Raw genomic sequence first — 16,295 nt, 5'->3', positions numbered from 1 at the left:
AAAGCTGAAAAATATTTGAAATGTTGAAAGATATATTTTGTATCAAATTAAATGACTATAAATACAGAGAGAAACAGTAAACCAAAACATTTGGTTATTTTCATTTTGTGGTAATTGTGATTACTTGTAATTGCTTTATAATTGTTTTTAAAAATAACCTGAATAAATACAAATGTAATTTTACAGTCTTGTATATTTTGTTGATATCATACAGTATTCATATTTAATTGAACATGTAAGAACATACATTTTATTTGCAAAGAAATATCGTGTATATTAGTCCTTCAGGAAATGTTTCTATGCTGATAACATATATACTATAAGCAAAAAGAGTTATGAGCAAACAAAGATAATGATAAAAGGTACAATTTTCTATTGAAATGCTTAGATATGAAATAATTATAGTTTGTATCCATAAGCTGGATACCAAAAATTTAACGTTGCATTAATTTTCAGAAGCAGTGATCTGTATATATTATTTGCAGTAGGTACTTTTCTGTCTAACTTCACAATAATCTACTTATGTTCAAGGGAACTAAACAGTTGAATAAAGGTCTTGCTGTTTAATCAAAAATGTGTGTTAAACAGCATGAGAAAAATGTTCAGAAACACTGCTCACTTCTGTGCACCACAAAGAGCTAATAAATCACATGTACTACCATGTAAATTTGTGTGCAGGTTACAAGCCTTTAACAAATTTCCCACTTCTGTATACGTATGTCAACATGTATTATACTGGTCAACTGTAGAATGATACATCCTACATACACAGTAATCTGCATGAGCACTAGCAGGCTCATTCTTTCCCAGGCACTGTTTGTCTTTTGTACTTATTGTTTTAACCTTTTGTTACTATTCATTGTATTGTCCCTCTCTTCTTAACTTTCTTTATTAGCTGAAAGAACAATATAAATTTTAAATATATCAGTTGGAACATTCATTTGAATAATCTTCACTTTGATTTTCTTTTAATTGACCTATGCTTTTGTTCCATTATCTGTTCTCATTGTTTAATCTGGCATCCATTTCTTTTTCACGTCTCATTATTATTATTTATTTAACATTATTAAATGTTATTTATGCACAGTCATCATACCTTGATCAATTTATTTTTAACTGATACATACCACTACAACAACATTTTCACGGTTTAATTGGATTACGTATTCACTTTTCTGGCATCTTCCAAGATATATAACACTGCTTCACAGTAGTCATTCAATATTGTGATGACAGTGGAGACACTACTGGTCAGTGATGATGAGAAAACCCACTTGTAGAGAAATATATATGTAAAAACGGCTGGTTTTGGTTGAGATTTTTTTTATGTAGAGGAACGAGCAACGATGACCGTAGAAGGTCAAAACGTTGTTCGCTCCTCTACATTAAAAAAAATTCTCAACCCAAACCAGCCGTTTTTACATACGTATTTCACTACTGGTCAGTGATACTTCTAATATTGTGCAACATGTGATTGGTTGCATTCTGGTCTCAGATCTAGGATTTGCAATTATCTACATCTGTTGCTGTGGCATAGCCTGCCCCATTTTGTAAGTGTTTCATTACTGTTATTTTTATATTTTCATATCTACTTTTCTATCTCTTTTCAATGTGGACCAGGTAGTCTCAATTTCATTGTTTACTGCTTGGATTCCATGGGTTTGTATATTTTGTTTTCCCTTCCTGTGGTGATATTTTGCTGACTCACAAGCTTCTTTATTGTATGAGCTCCATTCACCTGATTCTTTTCTTATTCAGTTTAGGGATTACTATGAGGTTTTATGTATGTGCTGAATCCTTTACAATAGGAGTCTGTGAATTGTTGGTGATAAATTTTAACAGTAAACAAACAGTACACAGTCTACTTGTTTTAAAATATACATATATTTTCCCCTTCAATTGGTCTTTTTCAGTCTACTAACCAATTTTTAACATTAAGCAGACCCATATGCAGAACGTGTGTGACAGGAGTTTCTGATTTTCAAGATCAAAAGTCAACACATACTGTGCAAAGTACAATCAGCATGCTAATGCTATGTAGATCTGGGAGGCATGTGGATATTTCAAGTAAAAAAATGCTAATGCCTCATCTAGACTGTACTTACCAAGGAGTACATTGAAATAATCTAGCACCAAGGGAGTGCCTGTCCATTTTCATGGCTTATGTATGCTGGCTTTATAAAATAGATTTTATGGTATTCTGTTGTACTTTTTCCAGTAAAAGACTGTTACGGTGGTTAAATCTGATTGAGTTCAGGCATTTTTATGGATTATCCTCAACATCATTTGCTCACCATGGTGTAAAAGAGGAGAACAAGAGATCTTCACCATTCCCATATTATATATATATAACTACTTCTACTAGGGTGGTCAACTGGGAGAGTTTCTTAACAGTTATGGAATCCCTCCAGAAAAAGTCAGAGTGAGCAGCACAATGCATTAGGAAGTAGGGCAGGAGTATCCAGGTTATTATAGTACAGGTCACCCATAGGACTGATTTTCCACTGGTTTTGGTCATTAGGATGGACCAAAGTGTTTTCCTTTGGAATCAGGAAGGGACCTTAGTCTCCTGTATGTATAGTGATTAAATTGTACAGTGGAAAACATACCAAAATATGTCTGATTATTGAGCTAATCTGTACTACGTTTCATGTCCATCCAATCTGTTATGTAAAAAAAATCAGTTGATCATATAATTTTCTACCCACCCCCAAGAAAAATTGGCTAATCTTTGTCTTCCTCCTTTTGTACTTCCATCTAGATAAAAGTAAACCCTGCCTTAGAGGAAAGCACTGTCCCACGAGTGTTGCCCTTCTATCATAGTATGCCCTTTTTAGTAGGTGTCATGTTCCATGGGCTTTTCCTTTCTGCTGCATTTGGAGAAGGGAACTCATTTAGGTTTTCTCCTTTGCATAGGCCTCTCCACTGTATGAATGTAGAATTCTGGCTACTGTGTGAAGAGAATTACTTAGATTATTTCAGAAGATAGTATTTTCTTTACTTGAGAATGTGTTTCAGATACATACTTCACTGAACACCTTCCCAACTTTTTTTCTATATTATTGGTTCACGTTATTCCTGTCTCATCTATGAATGAAGTTAATACTGAATGCAAGTGTTGATGAGAATCTACTGTGGATGGATCATATGTTGCTTTTTTATTGGTGGATGATTATTTTCAAATGATTACATCATGTACTAATGAAGCTCACATTAAAATGTAATTCAGGTGGAGCATAGTTCAAGATTAATTGTGTTTGCAAGGTCTCAACAGTGGGTGCATGAGAAATAACTATTGTATGTGTAGAGATATATCTGTTGGAAATACATTTTCAAGTAAGGAAAATGTTAAACCTTTCTTGTTTTTTTCCCCATCATAAGGGCTGGCTATCACAGATCATGGAAGTGGTTTGTTTTTGGACCTACCCCTCATTCATTACAAACTGGTCTAAGGTTCTGCCAGGTCTTCAGCTTTAAAACTGTTGGACTCCAATCACCATCTGTGGCTTCAGCTCTGCAGGGGGATTTTCCACACTTCTCCAGTCCAGAGTTTGTACATCGAGTCTCACAAGCCACCTCTTCATCTCTGCTGTTTTCAACTTTCTTTACTTTATACTTTAAAACTTTGATCCACACCACAGTATCCCCTCTGGGGGTGTGTCTTTCTTCCTTGTTGTGCAGTGTTTTATCAGAATAGATGGTCTGCCATTCTTCCTTTTGGTCTTCCTGTCCAAGCACAGCTGGGTGAACTGAGCCTGTCCTTAGAAAACATTGCTGTCTCCATTGGTCAGTCAATCCCACCATGGCTTATCACCATCCTCACCTGTAACCTTTTTTGAGCCATCTGAGGAAAGCAGTTACTCCTGACTGGAAATTCTGTCTTCTGTTTGCTGAACATCTTCCATTCCTATTTATAAGGATGGTTCAAAATCAGGTGACTGTGGACTCTGCCAGGGTTGATTGTGGTTCAGTAGTTGCACATACAATCCCTTCTACAGTTTTTGTGTTCACTGCTGAGTTGTACACCATTTCTCTTGCCCTGTATCACATAGAGGCTATGCTGTACACTAATTGTACTATTTATACCAACTCTCTTAACTCTACTGGTGCTTGAATCACTTCATGTTAGTTATCACCATGTTCTCATCAATATTCAAACGTGACTGGCCCATTTCTCTTCATCTTCCATTTCTATCCAGTTTTTCTGGATACCAGGTCACATTGGTATTTACTGGAATGAACTCGCTGACACTGCAGATAAGTCTGTCTGTTCTTCTGCTATCACTACCATGTCTGTTCTACATATAGACTATAATCCAGTATTAAAAAAGTGAACTGGTACATTTTTCTAAGAATATGATACAAATTTTGAAATAACATTGTGTATATATTTGTGTAAATGGTTGGAAACAGAAAAAGAATAACTTACACTAACAGTATTGGAAGATTTATAAATAAAAGCACTTAATGGTGGATAGAACAAATAGAAGAGTGAAGTATTAATAATAAATTCAAGAAATTAAATCTATAATAATAAACATATAAATAAATGAAAATGAATTCCTTTATTATTGAAATAATAATTTTTATCTGTTGTTACTTAATTAAAAATATTTTATTTTTGTATAATATATATTATTTTCTATATCTCTTTAATATTATTATTAAGGGCTTTCTGTAAGAGACTTTTAAATGTTGTAATTAATTGAAAGGCTGTTTAACCTTGTTGCAAGCCAGTGAAGCATTCTGATAATATCAAAAAGTAATATTCAGTCTTTGTCTTACCAACGGAGAAGCTTATATAAAAGAAAAATCTTACTCTAAAGCTTTATTACAAGCGCTTGAAACTGAATGTATAAAAGTAACCCAGTTACAGTTGGCTGTGGAACCAAAGAAAAGAATGAGGTATGGAAAGCTTAAGGTTACAAATGATATTAATTTTTTCTTTTTTTTTTTTCAACCAAATTCTAAGAGTGAGCACTACAAGTTTATACTTGGATGTACTTTTATCTGTTACTTAATAAGAGCTCTTCTTTATTCTGTTTTATGTTCAATGATTTTTTAAACCAATATTTAAAAAAACTGAAAACTTGAAGTATGTTTGTTCTGTGTTGTAGCTTTGCATTTTGCATATTATTTTTACTGTTTTCTGTTTATAATAGAGCAAAAAGGACATTTAATTTTAGCAATAGCTTCTAGTACATTATTTGTCCTTTCACAGTTTTTGGAGTGTTATATAAGTTAAGTCATACATTTCTGCTCAGTTTTAATAGAATGTTTGTTTTCAACTTTTCAAAGAACCTTAAAGAAATGGTGATCTCCAGTGGAGGTGAAATATTTTCTCTGTTTTCAACACCCCTGATATTGAAAAATTCAGAAGTCCAGATACAAATAGGTATATGGTGTGTATATATATATATATTATTTATTTATAAAACCTGCTTGTGATTTTTAAAGACTGTAAGATTGCTATAAAAAATTATAAGTAAGCACAGTTGGACTTACTTTGAAAATATTTGTTTCCAAAAACCAAACATGCGAAGTTACTGAATAAAATAGATGACCAAAATTCTTTATGTTCTAACATGTAAATATTAGTTATATTGACTGCAGAACTTTATTTTTACCAGTAGTTTCAGTATAATATTTTTTATTCCCTCATGACATCTGTAAATTACATCACATAAACATTTTAATTCAGAAAAGCTACATGTGTAGATTATAACCCTCCACAAATGTATCGTTCTCTGTACACAGTAATCCATATTCTTTCTTCCTTATTGCCAGTGTTTTTATTATGATTCTTTCAAATTTTGCAGTCTTGAAAATTTGGGCTGTTACCTTCAGTTTTTTTTTTCTGTCACACTGATGTAGTCTGTCTTAGAATCCTCTCTGTTGTTTGTTGTGGGACTACAAGTACCCTCACTTAATTAACCTTAGATATATATGTGTATATAATGCCAGCCACTGTTAATTCATGGGTCATTTTGACCATGGATTTAAAGATCCATGTTTGTACAACATCCAAAGGCCCTGACACTCCAGGATTCTTCTCCTGCTGTTTCAGTGTTGACAAGAGACACTTTGTTTGTCAACAGTGTTGTCACCATTTCACATCAGGTGTTTGGTTGTCTTGTGTCTCATTACTCTCTCCTCCTGGTCCTTTGTCATTCTGTTTCTGTTGGTTCTAGTTAGCCTGCCTTATCTGATAATGACTTTGACCAACTCTTCCCTCTGCCTGTCTTTGCTTCTGGTTCCTCTCTGCCTGTTGAGGAAAAATACTTCTGTCTTTTCTTTGCATCTATAATAACTCAGGTACATGACATTTTTTTCTCCCACTGTTTTGGATTGCTTTGCTTCACAATCCTTCTTATTCTGATTTTCTTTTCTCCTACTCTTCCCCAAACATTGGTGTTCATACTGATGACTTTCTGTCTAACTAATGGGCTCTCCATATCAGTTTCAGCCTCTTCATTTTTAGTACTTTTACTGTTTCCTATGGTTTTGGCACTCCTGTTGTTCTTGAGCCTTAATCCCTAAAATATCTTCTTATTTGGGGTGCCCTATTCTTTGTTTTATTTATCTTCAGTCTATTTGTCTTCATTCTGCCATCATGTAACTTTGCTACTAATCTTTTCTTCACCTTCTCTCAAAGTCTGTCTATTAGGACCTCAACAGTTTTTATGGAGATGCTCTTTCCTACTTCTTCCACACTTTAACCTTGATCTCTTCTACTGCTGTGTTACTGTGGTTTCTTTGTTTTGGGAATTTATTTGGTTGGAATTCCTTTCTTTTGGGTGTAAGCCCTCTTCCTGTTATTTCTAAGATCTCTCCATATTACTTTATTTCTTCACAACAAGATCTTGGAGGTGTTAATGGTTTTTGAAATTTCAGTTTGAAGCTGTTTGTCTTCTTTCATTTTCTTCCTTACCCAACTACAAATGCTGTAACAATTACCTTTTCTCAGGAGTTGCATTGCACAGAGTTGTCCCCCATCCTGTTCCTCATTCTTTTATCCCTTCTTTCCTTCTATCCCATTCATAGGGTTGGGAATTGCTGTTCGTATAGAATACTTGTCTTACATGCTTCCTGTCAGTTCAGGTCCTGTGGAATTCAGCCGAACACACATGAACTCCCTGTGCTAACAATCTTTAGCTCATGCACATGCTTTCTCATGTTCTGTCCCTGTGTTGTCAAACTCCCCCCTCACCTTTTTTCTTGTCTGGACTTTTTTCAATTTACATCTGTTTCTTTGCATCTTCAAGCATCTTAGTAAGAATTTATTCTGTCTATTGACTAAGGATTGGACACTCCTTTACTCTTTATCACAAGGATCAGTTGATTTAATTTTTGTATCTCTCATTTCTCTCTAAAACGTGAGTCATGTGGGAAGAAAATGGGATGTTTTTTTCCCCATCATTCTGGTTTCCATTTTTTCTTTATACAACCATTTTAACTCTGATTGTGTTTGTGCCTGGTTTGAGCTATTCTTTATTTTACTGGAACTGCCCCTTATTAACATGGTATTCCTCCATTTCTCTGGACTTTATGCTTTATCATGTCATCTCCCATCAGGTTTGTCATCTCAATGATTTTCTTGTCTCTTATCATTTTTCCACCCTGGATGAGACCATTTAGATCAGAATGTATACCAGATATGTTACATTACTTCATCATATGGCATTTTTAATACTTCTTTCTCTTTCCATTTGCCATTCTCCAAGCTGCTTAGAGGCTTTTGTGAAATGAGTACTGTTATTTGTTTTTCACTTCCTCACCTGCTCACTGCTCAACATTTTTAGGTCTTACTATCTCTTACCTCCTTACCTAATAATGCTGGAATCCATCTTGTGGCCATTGTTGCCTCATGAGGAGTACTTACCTAAAATGCACAACATGGGTGGGTACAAAAAATGTTAGGTCTATTTGACCCTGCCCTGTGCACTCTGTTGAATTGGAGTTTCCCTCAAGACTGCTTTGATGGCATCTTATATATATTCTGTCTTTCAGAATGTACTTTATAACACTAAAAACTGGATTTTAATACCTATGTTGGTTGCTGTATAGATAGCCCATTCTGTAGCTTTTTGTTTAATGACAAACAAACTAGCCCATCGTGCACTTGAAAAAAAAACTACTAAAAACACTGCAGCACCAGCCATGTGCATGCCCCCACACCTGACTTGCACATGCTGTCTTTTGTCACTTTCACACTGAAATGTAAACAAAAAATTGATATAAATGTTTAAAATATCCTAAAGGTTTATTCTCATATAAATTACTCTTTGCAAGCTGGTTACTGGATAACTTGTCATTTGACAATTGTTAAATTGCATAAAAACATTTCTATGAATTTCTTTGTAGTTTCCTAAGCAGTTGTCAGAAGCAATCAATTTATAAGGTCATTTAAATCAAACTAATAGATGATAGTTATTTCCTTTTTGTGCTAGGACTAGGCCTAGTAAATTATCTGAATATTATGGCTGTATGATATCAAGATGTTCTGTTATTATTACTGCAATTGTGATTTTCAAAAACATGACTCAAGTCTAATAACTGTAAGCAGTAATAATATTAAAATATTACTTGTGCTTAGTATCTTACTTTTTCTTTATTAAATTTTAGATAAGCCCCATTAAATATATGGATGTGTTTTTTTATTATAGTGCAAGATATTTAAATAACTTCTTGAAACCCTGTAACTTATTTCACATGGATTGCAAAAGTTATGATTTTGTCAAACTGAAAGTGTTTACTTTTTATTAATTCTCTTCAAAAACAATAATATTAATATCTTAAAATTAATTTTCTACTGCAGTGTATATGCAATATTTGTGGTAAATCAAACGCAAGTGCCAAAATCCCATTGCCTAATTATGATGAAGAATTACAACAAATGATAACTAAGGTTTCTCTTACTGTAACTATGACTAGACAAAACTGCTGGTATAAAAAAAACACATTAATTACCACAGTCAGTTCATTTTAGTGCAAATTAGCATAAATATGTCTGAATTGGATTGTAGCTGTTTGGTTAATCACATTTAAAATATATAGTGCTTGTAAATATTCTCAGTAATAAGCTGTCAATATTTACATCTACTTACATTCTGTAAATATTATTATTTCATATTTTTAATCAAAGTTTCATCCTTTTTCTTAATATGCAACTACAAAAAAATATATATTTCGTACATTAATTCTGTTAATTGTCATCAACCATGAAACTTGTTATCTTTCTTTATTCTGTGGTTGTTATTAACATGCCTCTTCATGCTAACTAGGAGTATACTTATTAATTTGTCAGTGTTTGTAAATGATAGGAAGATATCTTAGATTTTTCTTTTTTCCTTGGTAGATCTCTTGCTCCAGACTTCAATAGCATTCTTTAAGTCACCTCTTTGAATGAAACGAAACCAACAGAAACAGTTATAAAGTATTTCTCTAAATATATTTAATTAACAATACTAATATCTCATTGCAAAGAACATTAGTTTTAATTTCTTCTGTACTGATTAGTTAGTCCTCTCAAAATCAATTGTGAAAATATCCCACTTGTAGAAATGTTTACTAAGAGTGAGAAGATAGATCTACAGAATTACTGGAGATTCATTGAGATATTTACTGTAAAATAATTCTATATTCTCTAGTTAAATGAGTGCACATGAAATAAACAGTCTTTATTCAAATAAACTTAGTGAAAATGTATTTTACTTGTCACAATGAGAGTTAAATTTGAAGTCATTTTACTTATTCAGATGAAATCATATGTAAGACTAATTCTGTTGAGATGATGTTACTTCATGAATCTCATGTTACTTAATTAACCCTTTAATGTCATACTTACCCAAAGCAATTAATACTACCCATTTGATTGTCATTCCCAATGAAACATCAGGAGGGCATAATCAAAAGAGATCAGTTGACTGTTTGTATAAAAGATATGTGCTTAACTTCACATAATATAGGTAACCTTACAGCTTTATTTGCCAGAGGAAGAGAAACTGTACTACTCTAGGCTAGTAACCTATTCTTCTGTGTCTTTTTCACCTGTGTCTTTCATGGAATCTATACACATCTGCACAAATAAAAGTTTTTAACAATGCCTCTATTAATAAAAGAAGATAGAAATGCATGATATGCTTATATACCATATATATATATATATATATATATGTGCATAATTTTTGTTTTCATTCTTTAAAATGTATCAGGAAATAAAATTATTACATTTACATATAAAATGTTGCACTTACTGATATTTTTAAAAATAAGAATGAAAGTACATTTATCAAACTGCCATTTTCTTAGTGAATTGACAGTGTATTTTATTTACTTTATAGGATTGTAGAAGGTGCAATTCACTTAAAATTGAAAGGGCTAGTTGGGTCAAAGAGCAATCCAACACCCTCAAATCCCTTCATTAATCTGAAAGTGAAGTCATCAGAATCAAAAAGACACTTCAGACCACAGAAAATGAGAATAATGGAAATGCTGTAGTTGATAAAAATAAGAAGGTATATTGTATCACACGTGTATTTTCTTTTGCAATATAGTAACTTTGTATATACATCTCTCAGAATGCTAAAAATGATTATCTCTTAAAGATTTGTGGGGAAGGTTTTTGGAAACTGTTCAGAATAACTTTCTTCACCAATTAGTCAAGGAACTGACTAGAAACAATCTTATTTTAGATTTATTGTTGATTTCAAATATAGAAATAACTGAAAGGGTAGAAATGAGGTAATGTCTAAATACAAGTTATCATTTCTCTTATTAGTTTTAATGTTTTGTTGCATATGGAGATAAAAAATAATGTTATTTCAGTTACAAATTTAAAAAAAAAAAATTTGGAGGCATGCAACAAAAATTATTTGTTGTGAATTAAGCAACTGAATTATATGAGTTATGTCGAAAATTTTAAAGATAAGTTTTAAATATTGAAGGTAAACATTTCTTATAAAAAGAAAAGGGTAGTTGCAAGTAAAAAAACAGGTTAGCTCTAATGAGTTAGAATTAAAGAAAACATCATGAGTATAAGAAATTTGAATTGACTAGTATGACAGGAAACTTGGAAGATCATAGAATATCAAGAAAGTTAGTGTAACAGGATTTTAGGACATCAAAAAGATGTATGAGAAAATATAAAAATTAATAGTTAAGATTTCTTTAAATACATTAAAGGTAAACAAAATGTCAGAATGAGGGGAGAACCCTTGAGGGATGGTAAAGGAAGGCTAGTATCTGATAATTGTGAGATGGCTGTGTTGTTAAATGTTGCTTTTTCTTTAGTTTTACTAATTGAAGTTTAAACAGTATTTCACTTCCTGAACAGTTGATAAATTGAAATGAAATCAAACAAGATGACTGCATTAATCCTGAGCTGGTTAATTAAAAATTGTTAAGTTTAGAAAAATGATAAGGCTCCTTGGCCAGATAATACTTCTCCAAGGATATTAGAGATTGGATATGCGAGCCACTTTCTACTATTTTTGTTAGCTCTTGAATAGTGAGCAGGTTCCAAAGGATTAGAAGTTGGCTAATGTAAACTCCTCTTTTCAGAGAAGGTGATAAAAATTATTCCAGTAATTGTAGACCTATCAGTCTTACATCAGTTTTGGGAAAAATTTTGGAAAGTCTGTTAAAAGATGCTTTGCAAAGTCATTTAACAAAGTTTAGAATTTTATTGGATAGTCTACATGATTTCATTAAAGCAAAATCTTGCCTTACATATCTTTTGACGTGCTCTGAAAAGGTTGCTGTTTATGTGGATGAGGGAGGAGGATGTAAATTTTTATGTGCCTGGATTTTCAGAAAGCATTTTGCAAGGTGTCACATAAAAGGCTTGTGAGAAAATAACCTCTATAGGTGTTGGAGGGATAATTTAGCAAATTGGATAGAAGAGTGGTTGGATGGGAGAAAGCAGAGGGTTGTTACAAATGTATTAGTGTCACAAATGGAGGTATTTCAGGGCTCAGTCCTAGGATCTTTGCTCCTTTTTTATTTATATCAACAACATATATGAAAGAATAGACAATAAATTACTTAAATTTAAGGTGTTGGGATGTTATCTGTTTGTTGCGTGGTGGTTGTATGACATCACAACCCTGACTGTGAAATTGTGATGACATCATAGTCAAATTTTGTGCCTGCTGGGAATGCCACCCAATTTCTACCTGAGTTTCTTGCCCATCATGTGTAACAGATTTATTGTTATATGTTTATTTTAATACATATTGTTGGATATCTATTGTGCAAGTCCTGACTGTTCTCTAAATTTGTAGAAAATTCTTGAGAGTAAGAATCAACAATATTTGTATTATGAAAATGCTGCTGTATTTGAACTTTATGAAATGCTCTATTATGTAGTATGATTCATATAAAAACAACTATCCAAGAGACAGTAATAGAATATTATTAGTCAGCTACAGTCAGCGTGCTCTAGGCATCAGAAGCTGTAATTGTGGTTAACACCTATTAATTGGAAAACTACAGAATTGGATCAGGAACATTCATAGATTTCAAACATTACAAACTATTCAACTTCAATGAATTAACTTCAGACATTAGTATTTCTAAAAGGACATTAAATAACTTCCTCAGTAAAAGTCAACCTAGCTAGCTAGCTTAAGCAAGGTGTGACAGTACCAATTAAGAATTAATTATCTCATTATTTTCCTGAATCATCGATAAAATATTCAGTTCTAGACTAAGTATAAGACTCAGTAGTGTCTGTAAGTTTGTAAAATTGTTGTATGTAAACCATAATTTATAATAACTATTAGTAATAACCATTATTATAAATTGTATTGTTTTATTCATTTTTTTGTATATTAAAATATATTTGCATTAAAAAAGAAAATTGTGTGTATCAATCTTGTTAGCAAATATCATAAAAGTGATATGTATTAACATTTAACTTCTATTTAGATCTAACTGATATTTTTCGTGTATCACTGATCATGTATCTGGGCTTTCTGACTGAAGAACTGTAAATTGTTTATGTAGGTGCATATAAATAAGTTAATTTACAACTGTTACAGTATCACTGTAACATAATGTAAGAAAAATTCAAAATATTTACATGATATAATTTGATAAATTAATTTTTTCTGAATAAACCTTTACTTGTTTATCGTTATGTAACTTGAATCTTTTAAAGTTAAAAACTGTTTTAGTCAATTATGTCCTACATCTTTTCTTAAAGTATCTTGGAAAATTAATATTTTTGCTTCTACAATTTCTGTTGATATTATAAGAAATTTTCCCTGTGCTTTCTACCAAGCAAATAAGGACATCCTTCATCTCAACAGCCAGTTGAAGTCAGAGTAGAATATGAAGGTTGCAGGTAGCTGGATAAATACCGAGCAACATATTCTTTTTCACTGTGAATAAAGATCTTTTTTCATTCACTTGTTAGTGATTTTTTCTTGTAATGATTATGTTTGACATAATTTGTACATACTATTTCTGGAATATGCATGTTGTCAATACTTTTAATTTATTTACCAGATATCAGTGGACCTGAATACTGCATACATGAAGAATTAAAAACATGTACAGTAGTTTATTACATCAGGGTGTATGAGATTTTGGATATTTTTGCTTTTAAATATTGTATATAAATTTTTAGTTAAAAACACACATCCATCAAATCTTATAAACTGTTTGTTTAGTCATTTTCTGGTTAAAAAGAAATAGGCTTTTTATCTTTCCTGGCTATAGCTCTTCTAGAAGGAAAAATCAGTTTTTTTCTGATTACATTTCACTTGCCATTTAGTTATTATGCAGCAGTTATTGTTACATTTAGAATATGTATGCCTCAAAATAATTATATACTTTATAATTAACAGTTTTTAATTTGTGTCCCTTTTTATTGTCTACAGCAGATTTATTTTATATTTTAATGCATGCCAATATCACAAATATTCTTTTATATACTCCAAATTTTTCTTAGGTGCTATAGCAAGAAAAATATAAGTTACAGTTACTTCTCATATGTGGTATGAACCACTGATATCCAGCAGACAAATTTAAAATTATCTACAAAATTCCAATTCTAGAAATTATATGTACAGAATACATTAAACATGGATGATAAAAGAAAGTAACATAAGTAAGTGAACAAATAAACTGTTCTTATTTACAGTGAAAAGTATCTGTTGTTAAGAGTTTCACCTACTGGTCAGCCTTTAATTCTACTGTGACTTTAACTGGCTACTGGGGTAAAAGAAATATTTCTTCAAAATGCCTGCACTGGACAAAGGAAATTCTTTTATGTATACTCAGGAACATAACAAAAGGAATTCTGTTTTTTGCTAAAAGTGCAGTATACTAGAATTCAATGTTTTTACATCATCAGCTGTTCCAAATAGCATTTACACAGAGACAAAATAATGTTAACTCATATAAATTTGCGACACCTTTTGAGATAGGCTTGTTGCTTCCTTGGGTAAACAGTCATAGAACTAAATTAACTGTTTGTAACCATTAGTGAATACAACCTTTAATTCAGCAAAATGTTTATTACTTGTTTGAGGTTATAAAATATATATGCAAAATGTGCATGAAAATTAGAAAATGTTACCTGAATATATCTGAATAAAGATATATTCTACACTAGTTGGGAAAGGGTGAAATTTTTACTTATTCCAGCTATTACATTTATTAAAGTACAGGTATGTAAAATTTTATATATGCAATTTAAAGGCTCAACCAGACGTTTTAATGAAATTTTTATTCCTGAAGTTACCTAATCATTCTTAATATATATATTTTATTGTTTCCCTTTTATTCAGGTATAATGTAAAGTCCTGTTAGTATATTTTATTTTAACTGAACTTTCTTAATTAAGAAAAATGGGTTATTGTACAATATGCTGATACATTTATACTTACATATATTCTTTTATAAAGTCACTGCAAAATGAATTTGAACTTTTTCTAATGGCAAATGCAGTTTTTATTTCATAACTGTCCAAGCTCACTTTTATGTACTTACCTTCACCCTGAATAGTAACATGAATTATATTAATATCCATTTTAAAATACTAATACTACAAATAATTATAATATTATATTGCAAGTATCAAGTAAAAGCTTTATTTATATGGTTCATACAAGACAGAGTAAGTTCAATACAGTAACTTTATTCCCCTTTTTATTATTCACATGTACGTACAGTGAAATACATAACTAACGGAATTTGTCAACAAATGTATCATTCATTGAAAATATAAGGGGAGAAAATAATAAGCTAAAAGAAAAAATCATTAGTAAAACAAACAATAAACCTTTGTAGCAACATTACAACATTAATAAGTAACTTATTTTTAATATGTATGTCACAGCAGTAGTTGTGTAACATATCTAACTCTTCCATAGTGTGTTTGTGTGTATATATATCTTACTTTAGAAAATTTTAAAATTCTTTCAAGTACTGATTTTGGAAAATTTCATATATTAATTGGTAAAGAAACTTGCCCATTCTTTCATAAGGTTGTTGAATTCTAAACTTCTTGTGTTTGGGGGATACCTAGCAGCTGTCATGTGTAGCAAAGAAATTTCAACACCCCAGTTCTCTTTTCTTATTGTTCATCTGCAACTAAAATGAGTATTGTGAATGTAATTTGGTGCTTTTAAAAGAGATTGAGCTCTCATCCTAATGCAGTTGAAATGTGCTGTTATAGTTTTGTTTTAATACATAAAACACTTTAGACTACTGATTCTGTATGTTTCATCTTAGGTGTACTTGTGATTCACTCTTCCATTTTACTTGTGTTTAAGTGAGTGAAGAATTTTTATTTTATTTTGACTCCAATATCATATTTTGTGTCTTTTATTCCAATTGTCAAAAATTGCTGTATATTTGATTATCAAACCTCACATTTTGTGTAGATTAGGTGTGTGCATGTATAATGTTGAATTAGCACAGTTACAATTAAAATTGTTAAACGTCTTTTTGGTATATTTGAAAATATTATCAACAAAATAACTGTGTATGACAACCACCTGACATTTGTTTTTTATACTATTCTTTATGTCTTTTACATAAACTGTATTACCAGCTTTATTTTAACAAATATTTAGTTCTTAAACATTAAAGGCTTATAGAATAATGCTTTAAAAGTAGTATGAAAATGATTTTTAACTAACTTGCAATTTCCAAGTGCTGAATGTGTTTTTAAATATGAAAACATTATGTTTGCCAAAGTGAGAAGAAACCAAATAAATCAGAACTTCAATTATTAAAGAATAAATGTTTAGGAAATCTTTTTTTCTACCTAAGAATATATG

At 31.3% G+C, this 16,295-nt stretch overlaps 1 long non-coding RNA gene across 3 annotated transcripts in view; it reads left to right on the top strand.

Moving 5' to 3' along the window:
* LOC143252378 (uncharacterized) overlaps nt 1-10,608 on the top strand; it is a 31,731-nt gene extending 21,123 nt beyond the window's left edge. The window contains exons 6-7 of one of the 3 annotated variants that reach the window (XR_013028969.1): nt 5,299-5,395; nt 10,344-10,603. This is a non-coding gene — a long non-coding RNA (uncharacterized LOC143252378). Of the gene's footprint in view, nt 1-5,298; nt 5,403-10,343 lie in introns of those variants that run through there. The other 2 variants (XR_013028970.1, XR_013028968.1) reach the window with 2 other exon arrangements.
* The last annotated feature ends 5,687 nt before the right edge of the window (nt 10,609-16,295 follow it).

The sequence above is a fragment of the Tachypleus tridentatus genome, chromosome 6 (genome assembly GCF_004210375.1).
Source record: "Tachypleus tridentatus isolate NWPU-2018 chromosome 6, ASM421037v1, whole genome shotgun sequence".
Classification (NCBI taxonomy): Eukaryota; Metazoa; Arthropoda; class Merostomata; order Xiphosura; family Limulidae; genus Tachypleus; species Tachypleus tridentatus.
This window is presented reverse-complemented; position numbering and strand designations above follow the sequence as displayed.